Raw genomic sequence first — 19,127 nt, 5'->3', positions numbered from 1 at the left:
AGCCAGTTGTGTTGTGTTGTATTGTGTTGTGTTGTGTTGTGTTGTGTGTGTGTAAAGTGTAAAAGTTGTTTTTTTTGGGCTTTTTGTGGCTGTGTGAGGTTCCTGCTTGTTTTCAGGGGCTATTTTGGGTCTAGCACAGCTGCTTTTACATTGGATGAGCCAGTTGTGTTGTGTTGTGTTTTGTAGGTTAAAAAAGGGCAAAGAAGTGACATCGATTTGGCCACGCCCACCCGACCAACAAGCCACGCCCACCCAGTCACCTGACCACCAAGCCCCACCCACTAATTAAGCCACCTCCACAGAACCAGTAGCGAAAACTTTTAGATTTCACCCCTGAACTAAATGCTAATGTAACTTTGCTGGTTCCGCAAATGTGGCCAGTATGACTTCTCCTGACCTGGGCAAGCATGTTGAAGACAGACACCCAGATTATCATCTCCCTCTGGGCTGACACCTCCTTCCACAAATAGAGTTTCATCCTCTGAAACTAACTATTAAAGATTATTCAGGACCATTGTCAATGTTATCAAGAACTGGTTCGGGAATAATTTTTTAGTGGAGTGGGCAGAAGAATAAAAATATTAAGAATTATTAAGTATGGTAGTCTTGTAGGAAAGTGGGTGGAGACAGGTTAGTTTATTGATTGTTTAGTTTAAGAAAAGGGATATTATGTTTAGATATGAATATATGTAAAAGATTTGAGTTAAGAGATATAACGATGGGGGGGAAGGAAATGGGTAGACTATGAACTGAATAAATGTTAAATTAGGATTTATTATATAGTTTTATAGTGGAAGGTTGCTTTGAAATGTTATATTAATATACATAAAAGATTTGACTTAAGAGATTGTGAGAAATAAAGAAATTAGGGTTATTCCTGTAAAACAATATAGCTAAGTTACGCCATTTTAAAATCATGTTAAGGCTTTATTTTATACACATTTCCTGTGTATCACAGAGATATATGTATGGGGGGTAGAAAAAGGGTAGATTATGAGCAGAAATCGCTAAATTGGGAGATATAATAATATTATTATTTTAAATTAGGAGTTATTAGATAATGTTATAGTAGAATGTCACTGAAATGTATAGTATAAGGGGGATATGATAATTTTATTAGAAAGAAAGTGTCAGCATATGGGGATGGAGTAAGTGGATGGTAAAGTATTATATAATCTGTTATGAATTTGGGTTTTATTATGAAGAAGTCACAGGGGGAGGGGAGGGGGAGGGGGGTTAGGGAGGAGGGGGAAAAAGGGGGGGGAATTTGTATTTGAAAAACTTTTTCAATAAAAAGAACTGGTTCGGTTATCTATCCCTTTTTCATCAAATCATTGTTTTAGCATATTTCATTAATTGCTGATTTAGTTTGTTTTCAGATGTAGTTAGATGGGGTGGCATGGAAATATTTAATGAATTAACCAAGAAACACCCATGAGAAGTTCTAAGAATCTGTGGACCAGATCAAATTTAGAGAAATTACCTGCCATGACTGTATACTGGAGATCCTCTCTCCAAGCCTCATCATGGTTGGTCGTGCTCCATACATCGCATGCAAAGCGTGTGCCACGACATAAACGGCATTGTAGATATTGTAACTTTCACCTGTCATGCTAGTTTCAAATATGTAAGATGGCAGATTCTGTACATTTTCCTTTCCTGTGCATTGTTTTTCCCCCTTTTTAAGTCTCACTCCTGGTTTGTGGATCTTGCAGTCAAAGGCATCTTCCCACCATGGAGGGAGAAAGACATCTCCTTTTGGGTTCAAGGGGTCTAAAGACAAAAGGAAGTGCTGGAATTCTGGGACATCATGGCTATGATCCATGAAATGCAAAGCACCGTGGAAGGGCTTTTTTAATGCCAAAGTCTTGTGATAAATACTAATTTCCCAATGGGACGTCAGGATCCAAACCTTTCTAAATGCAATTTTCGTCCATATTTCAAACAAATGCAGAGAGTGATATAGAGTTGCTATACAGTTGGATTCTCCAAGCAGAATGATCACTTCAGCTCTAAACCATCTTTTAATTAAAGAACTATATTTTGACATTGCAATACCGTAAGGTTCATATTCCAACAGCTGACTGAAGGCCAGGCAGATCTCCTTCTCCTCCAGCAATGGACTCAGAGATGAGATGAAACGTTCTCCATTGTCACCTTCAGGGGCAATAAGCCCAACCCAGTTCCACTGGAAATACAGGAGCAGCTGGACTAAACCACCATATTGAAGAAATTCACTGGGGCTAATTCGGAAAAAGGAAGGAAAAACAATTCTGTCTTCCTGAGTGAACTTGAGGAAGTCAAAACCGAGCTGCAAAAAAGGGAGTGTCTTGTTTTAGAAATTAATTTTTCATGACAAGGTCATATTTTATGCTGAGGTTAAAGATCATCATCCAGGGTTTTTTTTTTTTTTTAAATAATCATGTCAGACATGCAGATTCACAATGATAAGATTCCAGTTTACCACATTACAAAAGAAGATTTTTAAAAAATTGATTTACTATTAAATATGTTTTTTAGCGCTTAATAAACATTGTGTTGTCTGGGTATTTAATTTGCTTAACAATACAAATTCACATTCTTAATCTCCACCCCTCTTTTCCAACCATTGGTAAAATAAATTCCATGTTTGATAATATTCTACATCCTCTTTCTGTTTCGTGTTTAATGTCAATCTATCCATTTCTGCACAATCTAGTATCTTCTTGATTATTTCTTCGACTCACGGTATATCTTCATTTTTCTTTCTTTTCTTTTCTTTTTTTTTTATTTTAAAAAACAAACTTTATTAAATTTAAAAAGATAAAATTATATAAAACATTCACAACATTAAAATACAATCAACAATACTAATCACAACAAAGTGAAAATATGTAATATATATAAGTACAATTGTACACATTTCTGCACAATCTAGTATCTTCTTGATTATTTCTTCGACTCATGGTATATCTTCATTTTTCAATATCATGCGAAAATAGAATAGAATAGAATTCTTTATTGGGACCTTGGAGGTCTTTTAGTCTAACCCCTTGCTCAAGCAGAAAACTCTATACCACTTCAGACAAATGGCTATCCAATATCTTCTTAAAAGCTTCAAGGGTTGGAGCGTTCACAACTTCTGGAGGCAAGTTAAATGTCTCCTTAGTTCTAGGCTGCTCCTCTACTTGTCCTGCCCTCAGGGGCTTTGGAGAATAAGTTGACCCCCTCTTCTTTGTGGCAGCCCCTGAGATATTGGAACATTGCTATCATGTCTCCCCTAGTTCTTCTTTTCATTAAACTAGACATACCCAATTCCAGCAACAATTCTTTACATGTTTTAGCCTCCAGTTCCCTAATCATCTTCATTGCTCTAGAGCCTCAGCATCTGTTTTATCTCGTGGTCACCAAAACTGAATGCAATATTCCAAGTGTGGTCTTCCCAGGGCATTATAAAGTGGTATTAACACTTCATGTGATCTTGATTCTATCCCTCTGTTGTTGTTAGTTGCGAAGTCGTGTCCGACCCATCACAACCCGATGGACGTTCCTCCAGGACTTCCTGTTCTCTACCATCTTCTGGAGTCCATTTAAGCTCATGCCGACTGCTTCAGTGACTCCAGCCAGCCATCTCATTCTCTGTCGTCCCCTTCATCTTTTGCCCTCTACCGTTCCCAGCATTAGGCTCTTCTCCAGTGAGTCCTTCCTTCTCATTAGGTGGCCAAAGGATTTGAGTTTCATCTTCAGGATCTGGCCTTCTAAAGAGCCGTCAGGGTTGATCTCCTCTAGGACTGACCAGTTGGATGGCCTTGCAGTCCAAGGGACTCGCAGGAGTCTTCTCCAGCACCAGAGCTCAAAGGCCTCCATTTTTTGGCACTCAGCCTTTCTTATGGTCCAACTTTCACAGCCATCCATTGCAACTGGGAAAACCATAGTCTTGACTATACACACTTTTGTTGGCAGTGTGACATCTCTGCTTTTTAGTATGCTTTTTAGTATCCCACTGTTAATGCAGCCTAAAATAAGTTCATCACTTGCATGAGTTCTTCAAATCATGTACTCCTGATTTTCCCCAAGTTAATTTGGTTTCATCTTTGGCTTTTGTGCTTGCATCTGTCCTCTCTCTGGTATCCCATGGAACCCCCTTACCTGTGGAATCTTGAAGGTGCTGAAGATGGAGGCCATCTGCCTTGAATACTGGGAGTTGAGACCGCCAATGACAGAGAGCAGAGTGTCCTGCTTGTCACATTTGTAATCTGGAACCATTTGGCCTCGGGTCGAGAGAAGAGAAAGGCTGTTCCAGGAAATTCTCACAACAGTGTCCTTATTGTCATAAATATGGAAGCCAAGTGTGATGTTGGGAAGGAGAGTAACATCCTTGTTGATCTCTGTGACTGCATAGACCAAGGCCAGGAACAGCTGGTAATTCTTGAACGTAGTGCTGTAATGAGAAAACATTGGGGATGATTCAGTGGTGAAATCTAAAATTTGTTACTACCAGTTCTGTGGGCGTGGCTTGATGGAGGAGTAATGTGACTGGGTGGGTGTGGCCATTTTTTAAAAAACTTTTAAAACCATTTTTTCTACAACCTCTTTGGCGAAGAGGTTGTAAAAAAATGCTTTCAAAAGGCTCTGACAATCCCAGCTGAGTTGCCTGATCGGCAGAAGCTTTTTTTCTTTTAAAAGCCTCTGCCGATCAGACAACTCAGCTGGGATCGTCAAAGGCATTTAAAAGAAAAAAAGCCTCTGCTGATTAGACAACTCAGCTTGGATCGTCAGAGGCATTTAAAAGAAAAAAAGCCTTTGCCGATCAGGCAACTCAGCTGGGATCATCAGAGGCTTTTAAAAGCATTTGACGAACCCAGCTGAGCCACGCGATCATCAGAGGCTTTTTTTTTACTTTTAAAAGCATTTTTTCCACTGAAGGGGTTGTAGAAAAAATGCTTTTAAAAGGAAAAAGAAGGCCTCTGATGATCGTGCGGCTCAGCTGGGCATTGGGGGGGTGGGCAGGGATTTTTGCTACCGGTTCTCCAAACCACCCACCTCCATCGCTACCGGATCAGGCGATCCGGTCCGAACCGGGAGCATTTCACCCCTGGGATGATTACACAAAAGCTTTTTTGTGATGATGGAATTCACCTTTCCTTGAGTATGTTTTTTGTGCGTGTTCTCCTGGAAGTGATGAATCCATATGTTGCGAGCCACTGGACAAGAAAATGTGATTAAGAAGATTATGTGGATGGTACTGCCATGAAACCATGGATCATGAGAAGTACCACATTTGCAACCCTAAAGAGCCATGACTCATCCATGTGAGAAATATCTTAAATAGGTTTGGCAGTTTGATTGTCCTTTCGAAGGCTGTTTCAGCTCTGGGAATCACTGCTGTTCACAATACTCTACTGGAGGCCACAAGGTAGTTTTACAAAAAAACCCCACAAATGATTCCATTGTCTTTTCACACAACACCTCCACAGTGTACATGGATTGACCTTCTCTTTGAGTTTTTCCCCATGACTTTCTGGCCAAATTAATACTTTAAGTCAGTGGTGAAATCCAAATTTTTTTACTACAGGTTCTGTGGGCATGGCTTGGTGGGTGTGGTGTGGTGTGGCTTGATGGGTGTGGCTTGGTGAGCGTGGCAGGGGAAGGATACTGCAAAATCTCCATTCCCACCCCACTCCAGGGGAAGGATACTGCAAAATCCCTATTCCCTCCCCACTCCTGGGGGAAGGATATTGCAAAATCTCCATTCCCACCCCACTCTGGGACCAACCTTGGTGGAGCAGCAGACTAAAGTGCTGTTAAGTAGCACCAGCTGCCTGCAATTACTGCAAGTTCGAATCTCACCAGGCTCAAGGTTGACTCAGCCTTCCATCCTTTCGAGGTAGGTAAAATGAGGACCCGGATTGTGGGGGCAATAAGCTGACTTTGTATAAAAAAGAACACCGCTTGGGGGGGCCCTGAAAGCCCTACTAAGCAGGTATATACAAAAGTATGAAGGCTATTGCTTAACGCATTGTAAGCCGCCCTGAGTCTCCGGAGAAGGGCGGCATATAAATCGAACTAATAAATAAGTAAACCAAACATGGTATTTGCCGGTTCTCCGAAGTACTCAAAATTTCCGCTACCGGTTCTCCAGAACCTGTCAGAACCTGCTGGATTTCACCCCTGCTTTAAGTCAACTTCTTCACAAAGCCACCACAGTTTCTCATACCTACAGTACCCCTACTATAAGTCCATGTTTTTGCCATACGCTAAATAAATAAAGTTCCTGATTAAACTGGAATATTCTAGTCTATTTTATGAGCATGGTTCTTCATCTAGGAAAACACCAAAGCTTCTGAACTACAGCTGACCTTGCAGTATCACTAGAACAAGAATTTCTGAAAGGAGTTCCCTGAAGCAATGGGTGGAAAATAATCAAGGAGAGAAGCAATTTAGAACTAAGGAGAAATTTCCTGACAGTTAGAACAATTAATCAGTGGAACAACTTGCCTCCAGAAGTTGTGAATGCCCCAACACTGGAAATCTTTAAGAAGATGTTAGGTAACCATTTGTCTGAAGTGGTGTAGAGTTTCCTGCCTGGGCAGGGGGTTGGACTAGAAGATCTCCAAGGTCCCTTCCAACTCTGTTATTCTATTCTATTCTATTCTATTCTATTCTATTCTATTCTATTCTATTCTATTCTATTCTATTCTATTCTATTCTATTCTATTCTATTCTATTCTATTTCCAAACAAAGCAGAAACTCTTCTAACCCACTCCCTTCCAGGTGAAACATACCTTCTTAGGATTGGTTTCTTCGATGGCTTACGGTCAAATTGTATCATTCTAATGTGAGCAAACTTTTCCAGGAGCAAATTCCCTCCAATAATGAGATCTCCAGGCCTGTAATAGTCCTTCACAGTATGCAAAGGGTTCCTCGGTGCACAAACACTTTGCATTATCTTGCAAGTTGTTGAAGGCAGGAGCCAAAAGAGAAGCAGCAGGAGAAGTAGCCCATTCATTATTCTCACCTTCCTTCTAGATCATGATTAAAAAAAAATCTCATCAAGGTTTTTAGCACAGAAGAAGTAGACTGTGACTCTTGGGTGGCCTTAATATCAAGTGGGCTTTCTCTTACCTCGTTCGAGTCATCACTGAAGAGGAAATGGAGTCACGTTTTATGGATCACACAAAATTACTTCTTTGCAAAACAGACTAAGGTGATATCTCTAGATCCTTTGGCAGAGTTCAGTCCTTATTTCATTCAAGCAGGTTTTATCTTGGAAGACTTGAGGATTGAGATCTACGGGGGATACATTAAAATTTCCCGTTCTTCCAACAATTGCAAGAAAAAGTACCATCCTACTCGTTTAGCAATACTCTCCAGACACCTGAAGGGGAAAACATGTTTATGTGCCTTGTTGTTGATCCTAGGAGCAGATGGACTTGAGGGTCAAGGTGCAGGACAAGGTATTCGGCCTACCTGAAACTCAGCACCTACACCCAAGATGGAGTCTGGCCTTTGCCGGAGTTGTTAAGATAGAAGAGCATGGTGATCAGTTGTAGCCTTGTGAAAGTGACCAATAATGCAGGTGTATGTGTGTGTAAGAACTGGTTTGAAAAATAGGTTGAGCCCTTTGTCTCTGTGGCAGCCCCTCAAATGTTAGGTCACTGCTATCCTGTCTCCTTTGGTCCTTCTCTTCACTAGACTAGCCATGCACAGTTCTGCAACTGTTATTAATATGTTCTAGCCAGGGGTGAAATCTACTTACCTTCCCAACTGATTTGGAAGTGCACACGCTGTGTGCACTTCTGCGCATGTGCAAAACTTTCTGCGCATGCACAGAGTGTAAAAAACAGGTTACTTCCTGGTTAGAACCAGGAAGTAATGGTGACTGGGCAGGTGGGCAGAGCCTCGCACCGCCATCGCTACCGGTTCTCCGAACCACCAGCCGCCATTACTACCTGTTATGTCCTTATAAGGACATCCGCCCGGATTGGCTGCCAGCCATCGGGCGGGAAAGTTTGAATCACTGTCAGGAGCGGTGCGACTGCCGGAGCGAATATAAGGAGAGCTCCGGCAGCGCGCAGCCAGTCTTGCTACTGTTTCTTGTTCTAAATAAAGCTACAAATGTAACGAGCTGGTCGCGTCTTCCATTCCTGCGCCGATCTAACACTGGCGATGAAGGACTAGGACCAAGAGACGAACCTCGTGGCGCCAAAGCCAACAAGACCAAGACTCCGGCACCTGAACCACAGTAGGCATTTCCGAAGGCATGGCATCCACTGAAGTCACTTTGCCAGCCCTTGCTCCTTTCCGCCCAGGGAAGGACAAGTGGAAATCCTACGTGGTCAAATTTCGGCAATACCTGAGAGGCAACAACATCAGGGATGCCGATGATGACCGAAAAAAGGGCATTTTCCTGACCAACTGCGGCTCCGAAGTCCTCGACATGGCAATCGATCTCGTAGCACCATGAGACATCGAAGAAGTGCCATGGGCAGACCTGCTGCAGATCCTGGAAGACCACTATGCCCCAACTGGAACACCAGTGGCGAACCGTTTCACCTTCCATCAAAGGGACCAGAAGGAAGGTGAGACCATCAAAGAATTCGTGGTGCCCTGCGCCAAATAGCAGCCAGCTGTGAGTTTGACCACGTGGACAACGCCATCGCTGACTGTGTGGTTTTCGGCATGAGGGACAGAGGCCTGCAAAAGAAATTCCTGAGCAGGAAGAAACTCGTGCTCAAGGATGTGGTGGAGGAAGCCACCGCATCTGAAATCTCGGAGAAAGCGGCTGCCGCAGTAAGCAGAGCCAAGGGAATCCACAAGATATCCAGACCCCCAAGGCGGGAAACCGCCCAACGAAGCTACAAGGGGGAGCGCTGTGCCAGCTGCAGAGGGAACCATGCCAGGGCAACCTGCAAGTGGAGATATGCGACCTGCCGACGCTGCAACAGAAGGGGTCACATCGCCGAAGCTTGCAGAGCCGAGGAACCAGCCCCAGAGGCCTCCAGCCACCGTCCCCGCGAGAATCAGAAGGATTACCAGAGATCATCCAAATGGTCCTCTGGCCCATCCAGACGCAGAAACGATTCCACGAATATCTCTACGGGAGGAGTTTCACCATAGTCACCGATCACAAGCCGCTCCTGGGGCTCCTCGCAGGCGACCAACCCACCCCGACCTTCATGTCCCCACGGATGACGAGATGGGCCATCTTCTTAGCCGGCTACTCCTACAGGCTCGTGCACCAGCCAGGCACAGCCATAGGAAACGCCGACGCGCTGAGCAGATGCCCATTGAAGGATCCTGTAGAAGACCCAGCCCCCACGCTCCACCTCTTCCACATAGATGACGACGCCAGCTGTCCAGTCTCATCTGCAGATGTGGCCGTCCACACCCAGAAGGACCCCACACTCCGCCAAGTGAAGTCCTGGATCCTCAGGGGGTGGCCATCACAGAAGACGGAGGAGAAGTTCAGCCCATTCACCAGAAAGCAGAAGGAGCTGTCCACCATGAAGGGCTGTTTACTATGGGGAGACAGGGTGCTTATTCCAAGCACTCTGCAATGGCGGACACTTTACATAAAGGGCACCCAGGCATCGTCCGCATGAAGGCCCTGGCACGGAGTTACGTCTGGTGGCCCTCACTGGACAGAGACATTGAAGAATGGGTCTCCAGATGTGACCCGTGCCAAGAAGTTCGCCCAGCGCCGCCACAAGCCGAAACAGCGAAGTGGGAGACCCCCAGCAACCCCTGGTCGAGGATACATATCGACTTCGCGGGTCCGATGCAAGGGCGCCACCTCCTTATCATGGTAGATGCCTTCTCCAAGTGGCTCGAGGTGGTACCCATGGCATCTACCACAACGGAAGCGACGATCCGGGCCCTGCGCCGCCTTTTCGCCACCCATGGACTACCAGATGTGCTGGTCTCCGACAACGGCCCGCAACTCACATCCCTGGCCATGGAGGTGTTCCTGGCAGGACTGGGCATCCGCCATGCCCTGTCCGCCCCGTACAGGCTGGCTGGGAATGGACAAGCGGAACGGATGGTGAGGCTCACCAAGGAGGCACTCACCAAGATGGGCACGGGCAACTGGCAGGAAAGAATAGACAACTTCCTCCTCACCCAGCACATCACGCCGCATGCCACCACCCACAAGAGCCCGGCCGAACTGTTGATGGGCAGAAGGTTGAGGTCACCATTGGACCGGCTGCACCCACAATACAGCCCAGAAGTGACCGCAACGCTTCGCACCTTCAGCAAAGGAGATTCGATTTTCACGCTGAATTTCCACAGCTCTCCTAAGTGGCTGAAGGGGAAGATAGACAGCACAACCGGCCCGAAATCCTACACCGTGGAGCTGGAAGATGGACAGGTCTGTAGACGTCACATCGACCAGCTCTGGAAAAGGTGGGGGGGGGGAGCGCAAGAAAACCAGCCTGACGAGGGAGGCCTACAACACCCCAACGAGGTAGGCCCGCAACACCCCGATGAGGTAGGCCTGCAACACCCTGACGAGGTAGGCCTACAACACCCCTGCGAGGTAGGCCTACGACACCCCGACAAGGTAGGCCTACCACACCCCGGTGAGGCAGACCACCGCCACCCCGACGAGGCCGGCCAAGCACACTACCAGGCGCTGACACATCGACAGTCCAGAGCGGTAGACCGGGGCCAGCCGAATGGGGGATGGCAACACCAACCCAGCGAGGTGGGCACCCGGCACGACAGGGCGAGAGACCACCAACACAGCACACGAGTAGACCGGCACCTGCCCAGAGGGGAAGCACCACACCCCGCCAGCGAAGGCAACCCATGTCAGCCCTGCCAGGGAGACCTCCACTCCAGGCGAGTAGACCGGGGACCATCAGAGATGGGCACACCGCAGCCCATGGGCGAGGGTGGCACACAGCTCCCCGGCGAGAAGGACCCCCGCCCAGCACAGAAGACAATCTGGCAACAACAACCCAGCCCAGATGACCCCAGCCACCAACCTGCGGTAGACCAGGGACTAGGGCGAAGGGAAAGCCGACAACAACCCGGCCAGGGAGGCCTGTGCCACCCTGGCAGGGGAGACCTCCACCGACCCGTGGAGGTAGCCCCGCAACGACATCCCGACCAGGTCGACCACCACCGACCCGATGGGGGAGGCCAACACCAGCCCGGCCAAGGAGACCTGCACCACCCCTGCGAGGTCGGACACCACGACCCGAGCCAACACCATCCACAGCAGGCAGACCAGACCCAAGGGCACCGATCCGAACCACCCACCAGACAACAACGAGCCGAACCGCAACCGAACCGTGGCGCCCGGGAGATCGGGGAAGAGCAAGTGACAGCCGGTGACTTACCAAGACTCAGACGCTCTTCCCGGGTCGGAACCGAGCCGCTCCGACGAGGCGAGAGATCCACAGGCCAGGAGGAAGACCACCAGAACCAGCCATCCAAGGTCTGCGGTCCGGCCGGAGGTGCTGAGGGTGACCCCGCACACTCGCCAGCCGAACCGAGCCCGGTTCCGGGGAGGGAACCAGGAGACACAGGAGCCCCGTCCGTCCAGGTCGGGGACGAGGAAGAAGTGAGACTGCGCAGGTCAGCTAGGGTGCCGAGGCATCCTACGTACCTGCGGGACTACGTAACGTTTATAAATGAACTTTGAATTTTTTTCGGACTAAGGGGGGAGGAGTGTTATGTCCTTATAAGGACATCCGCCCGGATTGGCTGCCAGCCATCAGGCGGGAAAGTTTGAATCACTGTCAGGGGCGGTGCGACTGCCGGAGTGAATATAAGGAGAGCTCCGGCAGCGCGCAGCCAGTCTTGCTACTGTTTCTTGTTCTAAATAAAGCTACAAATGTAACGAGCTGGTCGCGTCTTCCATTCCTGCGCCGATCTAACACTACCGGTTCAGCCAAACTGGTCTGAACCAGGAGCATTTCACCCTTGGTTCTAGCCTTCAGTCCCCTAATCATCTTGTTTGCTCTTCTCTGCACTCTTTCTAGAGTCTCAACATTTTTTTTTTTTATAATGTGGTGACCAAACTGGATGCAGGATTCTAGGTGTGGTCTTACAAAGGCTTTATAGAGTGGTATCAGTACCTCCCTTGATCTTGATTGTATCCCTCTGTTCATGCAATTTAGGATTGTGTTGGCTTTTTTGGCTGTCGCTGAACATGGCTGGCTCATATTTAACTGGTTGCCCACTAAGACTCCCTCTCACATTTACTGCTCTTAAACATGGTTTCACCCAGTCTATATGTGTCCTTTTGTTTTTTCTTTCCTAAGTGTAAGACTTTACTTTTCTCTACATTGAATTTCATTTGTTAGATAGGGCCCAGGGTTCAAATCTGATTTAGGAGATTTAAGGCCTTTGTACAGATTTGGCTTGTGCAATACTTGTGCCTGTTCCTGGATTGAGTGCCCTTCTTCCTAGTCACTTAGGCCTTAGTCATCTCACAGGTGGACAGTTGCAATGGGGTCTCCATGGAGCTGCCTTTGAAGACCACTTGGAAGCTACATCTGGTCAACCTCTGGTAGCAATAATAATGGGTAATTGGCTTCCATATGCAATTAAGTTGTTGATTATCACCTATCAACATAAAGGTATTGGAATCTGAGGAAGCTCCAATCAGATTAAAGCTGGAAGGGACCTTGGAGGTCTTCTAGTCCAGCCCCCTCCTCAAGCAGGAGATTCTATACTATTTCAGACAAGTGACTATCCAGTGTCTTCTTAAAAACCTCCAATGATGAAGTACCAACAACTTCTGAAGGCAAGCTCTTCCACTGGTTAATTGTTCTCGCTGTTAGGAAGTTTATCTTCAATTCCAGATTGCTTCTCTCCTTGATTAGTTTCCATCCACTGTTTCTTGTCCTGTCCACTGGTGCTTTGGGAAATTAGTTGATCCCTTCTTCCTTGGGGCAGCCCCTCAAATACTGGAAGACTGCTATCATGTCATCTCTGGTCCTTCTTTTCTCTAGACTAGCCAAACCCAAATCCTTCAACTGTTCTTCATATTTTTTATCCTCCAGGTCTTTAATCATCTTGGTTACTCTTCTCTGCACATTTTTCCAAAGTCTCAACATCTTTTCTATAATGTGATGACCAAAACTGGATGCAGTATTCCAGATGTGGCCTTACTAAGGCTTTATAAAGTGGTACTAAGACTCCACGGGATTTTGATTGTATGCCTCAGTCTCCTGTAGCTTTGCTCTTTCCTGTACAGATGGTCCTTGACTTATGAGCACAATAGATCCCAAAATTTATGTTGCTAAGCGAGACAATTGTTAACTGAGTTTTGCCTGATGTTATGACCTTTCTTGCCACCGTTGTTAAATGAATCACTGCAGTGGTTAAGTTAGTAACATGGCTGTTAAGTGAATCTGGCTTCCAAATTGACTTTGCTTGTTGGAAGGCTGCAAAAGGTGACTGCCCAGGATACTGCATGACTCCCCAGAATACCCCAACCCTTATACATATGAGCCAGTTGCTAAGCATATGAATTTTGAGCATGGGGGTGCTGCAAGGGTTGTTACAGAGGTGGCATTCAGCAGGTTCTGACCAGTTCTGGAGAACCGGTAGTTGAGATTTTGAGTAGTTCGGAGAACTGGTAAATACCACCTCTGACTGGCCCCACCCCCATTTATTCTCTGCCTCCTGAGTCCCAGCTGATCAAGAGGGAATGTTAATTGCAGTAACCTTCCCCTGCCACACCAACCAAGCATGCCCACCAAGCCATGCCACGCCTACCAAGCCACGCCCACAGAACCGGTCGTAAAAATTTTTTGAATCTCACCACTGGGTTGTAAGTGTGAAAAACAGTCGTAAGTCACTTTTTCAGTGCTGCTACATGTCAGGGTTCCAAGTAACACCCCCCAATGAAAGAAAACTCCAAGGCTTGAGGTTCCTCAAAGTTCCATTTTATTAGAGATGTCATCTGGGAAAACCTGAATCTGAAAGCTTCTAGGTTTTCCCCACCCAAAGGAAAGTCCAAATCCCTGCCTCACCCACATGTCAATCACATGGTCCAATCAATGCACCACCCCATCAGGAGATGCCTCCCAGTCACACCTCTCCAGGTGCAGGGCAGAATGTCCTTGACTCCCAGAGAAAGGAATGTTATTAGTACTATATATCTCCCCAGCTCTATACAATCACCCCTCGCAGTTTCCCCCAGCACTAAATGTGGCAGGCCTGAAGGTTCAATGCAAAAGATGGCTTCCTGGCCTGACGACTTTGAACAGTCACTAAACAAATTGTTGTAATTCAAGGACTATCTGTATCTTCGGACCCGGTTGGATGATGAGCCATCACTAATGCTGCTCCATTTCTTTTCCTCTATTCATTTTCTCTCGCCTATCTTAAAATGGAAACATTAAACCAGAGGTTGTACATTATTAAAAAAAAAGAGTTTTCCTTGAGTCACAGCTCTGATAATAAGATGTCTTGAATAGAATCTAAGTGGGGATCATAGTCAGATGCTCTTATTTTAATGGTTTCTTTGTAGAAGGGGCAGTAGGGTTTATTTTAACCACAAATATTTTCCAAACTTGAGCGGGTTGACATTTGGGGTTTCCTGCTATATTTTAATACAAAATATGGTGACAAGACATGTGATCCAGGAAAGGAAAAGAACTAGAAAAGCTAAATATCTACCAAGAGCCTTGATAGTACAGTGGTTTAATGCACCCTGTAATTAACACAGCTGCCTGCAATTTCTGCAGGTTCAAATCTCCCCAGGCTCAAGGTTGACTCAGCCTTCCATCCTTTCTAAGGTAGGTAAATTGAGGACCCAGTTTGTGGGGGCAATAAGCTGACTTTGTATAAATATACAAAAGTATGAAGGCTATTGCTTAACGCATTGTAAGCTGCCCTGTGTCTCCGGAGAAGGGCGGCATATAAATCAAATTAAAAAAAAAAATATTGTGGCCTGTCAGCCGCCAGCCCCTCCACCACCCTCCAGCAGCCGACTCAAGAGGAGGAGGAGGAGGCGTGGGAGTCAAGATCAGCATCATGACAATCTGAGAGATCCGAGAGGGAAAAGGGAATGGAGCTGCCAGAGAGAGAGAGAGAGAGAGAGAGAGAGAGGCGGAGCCTGGGCTGTCTGTCAGCCCTCAGATGAAGAGTCAACAGCCCCCAGGTCTGGAGGTGGCTGATGAGGAAGAGGAGGAACAGCTGGGTCCAGTGCCTGATGCATGGATGTGCAGAAGGCAGAGGAGAGGAGAGCAGTGGAAATCCATGGGCCAGTCCTTGGAATGGAAGAGCCACTGCTGCAGTGGCGAAATGTAAAATTTGTTACTACCGTTTATGTGGGCGTGGCTTGGAGGTGGGGTAATGTGACTGGGTGGGCGTGGTCAACTTTTTTTTTACTTTTTTTTACAACTTATTGGGGTGAATCGGTTGTAAAAAAATGCGTTTAAAAGTAAAAAAAAAAGGCTCTGACGATCACAGCTGTGCCTCACGATCGTCAGAGCCTTTTTTTACCTTTTAAAAGCATTTTTTTTTTTGGAAACTATTCAGCCAAATAGGTTGTAAAAAAAATGCTTTTAAAAGTAAAAAAAAAGGCTCTGACAATCACAGCTGTGGTGCGTGATTGTCAGAGCCTATTTTTAGCTTTTAAAAGCAGGAAGTAACGACACCCGGGCGGGTGGGCGTAGCCTCGCGCCACCATCACTACCAGTTCTCCGAACCACCTGCCACAATCGCTACCGGATCGCCTGATCCGGTCCGTACCGGGAGCATTTCACCCCTGCACTGCTGCTAGCGAAGCCCCACCCTAGCTCTGGGGAGAAAAGGCAGGGGGCAGAGATGAATAGATGTGGTAGACAACTATTCATCTCCCTGCCAGACAGACTTGTTAGCCTGCGGTGAGAGAGAAACTTTTTGCCGGGGCTGCTGGCGCCCCTAATAAAGGAATCATTGATTTAACTTCAGAGGGTTTGTCGTGTTTGGGGAGCTGGGTCAGAACACTAAATTGAATCATAATGCCTCTTGAATATTCATGTGAGGGAGTGGTTTTGTTTGTTATTTGTGTGATGAACGACTGGACACTATGGACTGCATCGAGCACAACCGAGCCACTCTAGGAATATTCATCACGTGTTACAAAATTAAAAACAACAACTGGTTTTCCAGTCTCTTAAACACACTGATGGATGATGGGTATTACCAAACCCATGGACTTTGTCTCTCTGTATGGAACCTGTAATGTGGCTGATCCATCCCTTCTTCTAGGGAAGACAATTTCACAGTAGAGGAACCAGGATTGATGCAAGCTTAACTCAATATGGGTCTGTACAAGTGCCTAATAAAGCCAGTGACTTTTGGAGTAAGAACAATCTAACAGACTTTCAATACCTAATAAATTCAAATTCTTGTGCTGAAAAGTCTTCAGTTCCATCCATGAACTGTCATTTCTTTCAGATAATGAAGCCATGTGATACCGATCTGGAACAAAGCTGAGACTGATTTAGGTCTCGCATTGGGATACTAGTTCTTGTAAGGACTCCCAATGTGCAAAGCACAACTGTGCAGATGTCATAGTTTCCATATACAATTGTTCATTTCTTCAGATGTCTTTGTATATACCTGCTTCTTTGTGTGTGTGTGTGTGTGTGTGTATGTGTGAATTATTCAAAGATTAATGTGATTGATTCTCAGTAGAATTGCAATTCCCTAAAAGGAGCAGGTCCACAGTCTGGGGTTTCTTCTGGGCACATGGCCCCCACTGGAAGAGAAGGTGGGTGCTATGACCAGGAGAGACTTTGTGTCAAGGTTTGAACCATTTTTGAAATGTTTAGGTCTTATCCCTATTCAACTTGCCAAAGAACTGGGGGGAAGGGAAGGGTAGAAAGAATGCAGATGCTCCAGAGATGGAACGTGAGAGCCAAGGTCCCACCAAGGCCACTGATGCAGGTGTCCGACAGAAAAGTGAACTGTTCTCAAAACAAAAGGGTGGTTCATAATTGGACAATGTGACCAACCAAGGGTGGGGAGAAAGAGAAGCTATTGTTTAACTATACAAGCATTCTGCGGGAATAACCAGAGTTGATTTTGATTCTTCAGTGGCAAAATGGACTCTCCAATAAGATTTTTCTTTTGGGATTTCAAAGTTCTTGAGAACGTCTACTTTTCTTGGATTTGCTAGTCGGACGGTTGACATTTTGCCCAGCCAGTGTGCCATTTTGAAACATGCTTTGGTTATGATCACTCATGACTGTCTCATTTCACATCTGGACTACTGCAAAGTGCTGCCCCTGCAACCCACTCACCTGTGCAAACTACAGCTACACCTGGTGCAAAATGCAGGTAGTTTCCAAGTGAGATCATGATATCCAAATAAATCCAGGAGCCGCACTGGTTCTCACTTCATTTGCAGAGGAAATTCCTGATGATGACTTTTATCTAGAAAGCCTTATATGCTGCCGGATAACCCTTAATCCCACCTCTCTTAAAGCTCCAAATCTCCTAAAGAAGCTCAAGTTGAGAAACACTGATCTAGGAGACTCAGCAAGCTTAAATCATGCAGCCCATTATTGTTCCATCCATTTCCTCATCTTTACTGTATGCTTTATCATGATACACAGGGGTGGGTTCCACTTACCTTTACTACCAGTTCGCAATGGGAGCGTGTGTGCTTCTGTGCATGTGCAGAAGCTTCTGCGCATGCGCAGATCACCCATGATGATGTGGTGGTGGGTGGGCGGAGCCTCCTGCCAGTTTTACTACCAGTTCTATAGAACCGGACCAAACCAGGAGCAACCCACCACTGACGATACAGGTGGCCACTGGGAACAGAGGTTCTATGACAAGACAGTCTTGCCAATGGTTCATTACATTTCTTTGTCAAACATAGCTGCCTTTGTCTTCAACTACATACTTACAATGGGTATGAATATCAAATCAATGGAACATTTAGAATACAATAACAGAGTTGGAAGGGACCTTGGGGGAAACCCTACACTACTTCAGACAAATGGTTGTCCAATCTCTTCTTAAAAAATGTCCAGTGTTGGAGAATTCACAACTTCTGGAGGCATGTTAATTGTTCTGCCAGGAAATTTCTCCTTAGTTCTAGGTTGCTTCTCTCCTTGAAAAGTTTCCATCCATTGCTTCTTGTCCTTCTCTCGGGTGCTGTGGAGAATAGCTTGACTCTCTCTTCTTTGTGGAAGCCCTTCAAATACTGGAAGACTGCTGCTATCATGTCACCCCTAGTCCTTCTTTTCATTAAACTACACATACCCAATTCCTGCAACTGTTCTTTATATGTTTTAGCTTCAACTCCCCTAATCATCTTTGTTGCTCTTCTTTGCACTCTTTCCAGAGTCTCAACCTCTTTTTCACATTGTGGTGAGCAAAACTGAATGCAGTATTCCAAGTGTGGCCTTACCAAGACATTATAAAGTGGTATTAATACTTCACATGATCTTGATTCTATCCCTCTGTTTATGCAGCCTAGAACTGTGTTGGCTTTTTTGGCAGCTGCTGCACACTGCTGGCTCATATTTAAATGGCTGTCCATTAGGACTCCAAGATCCCTCTGACAGTTACTACTATGGAGCAAGGTACCACCTAAACTGTACCTGTGCATTTGGTTTTTCTTGCCTAAATGTAGAACCTTACTTTTACATTTGTTGCAAACTGATTGAGATTGTGGACAACATATTGTCACCTGAAGGCAGGACAAGAAGCAATGGGTGGAAATAATCAAGGAGAGACGCAACCTAGGAGAAATTTCCTGACAGTTAGAACAATTAATCAGTGGAAGGACTTCAGAAGCTGTGGATGCTCCAATACTGGAAGTTTTTAAGAAGAGATTGGACAACCATTTGTCTGAGATGATATAGGATTTTGTGCTTGATTAGGGGATTATTTATTTATTTTATTTTATTTTATTAAATTTCTATACCGCCCTTCTCCCGAAGGACTCAGGGCGGTGAACAGCCACAAGATAGAACACATAAATACAAAAATTTAAAAGAAATCAAAAACGAATTAAATAATTTAGCTGAATTTAAAATACCCCATAATTTAAAACAAATTAAAATTTACATTTAAAATTGGATTGGACTAGAAGACCTTCAATTCGGTTATTCTGTTATATTAAACAGAAATTTTGCTCTCCAAATAACCATAAGCATTTAAGCATTTTGTGTATTTT

The sequence above is a fragment of the Pituophis catenifer genome, unplaced genomic scaffold (assembly GCF_029215685.1).
Source record: "Pituophis catenifer annectens isolate HBS135680 unplaced genomic scaffold, rPitCat1.0.hap2 SCAF_1, whole genome shotgun sequence".
NCBI lineage: Eukaryota > Metazoa > Chordata > Lepidosauria > Squamata > Colubridae > Pituophis > Pituophis catenifer.
The sequence above is the reverse complement of the archived record's forward strand: the minus strand, read 5'-3'. Positions refer to the sequence as shown.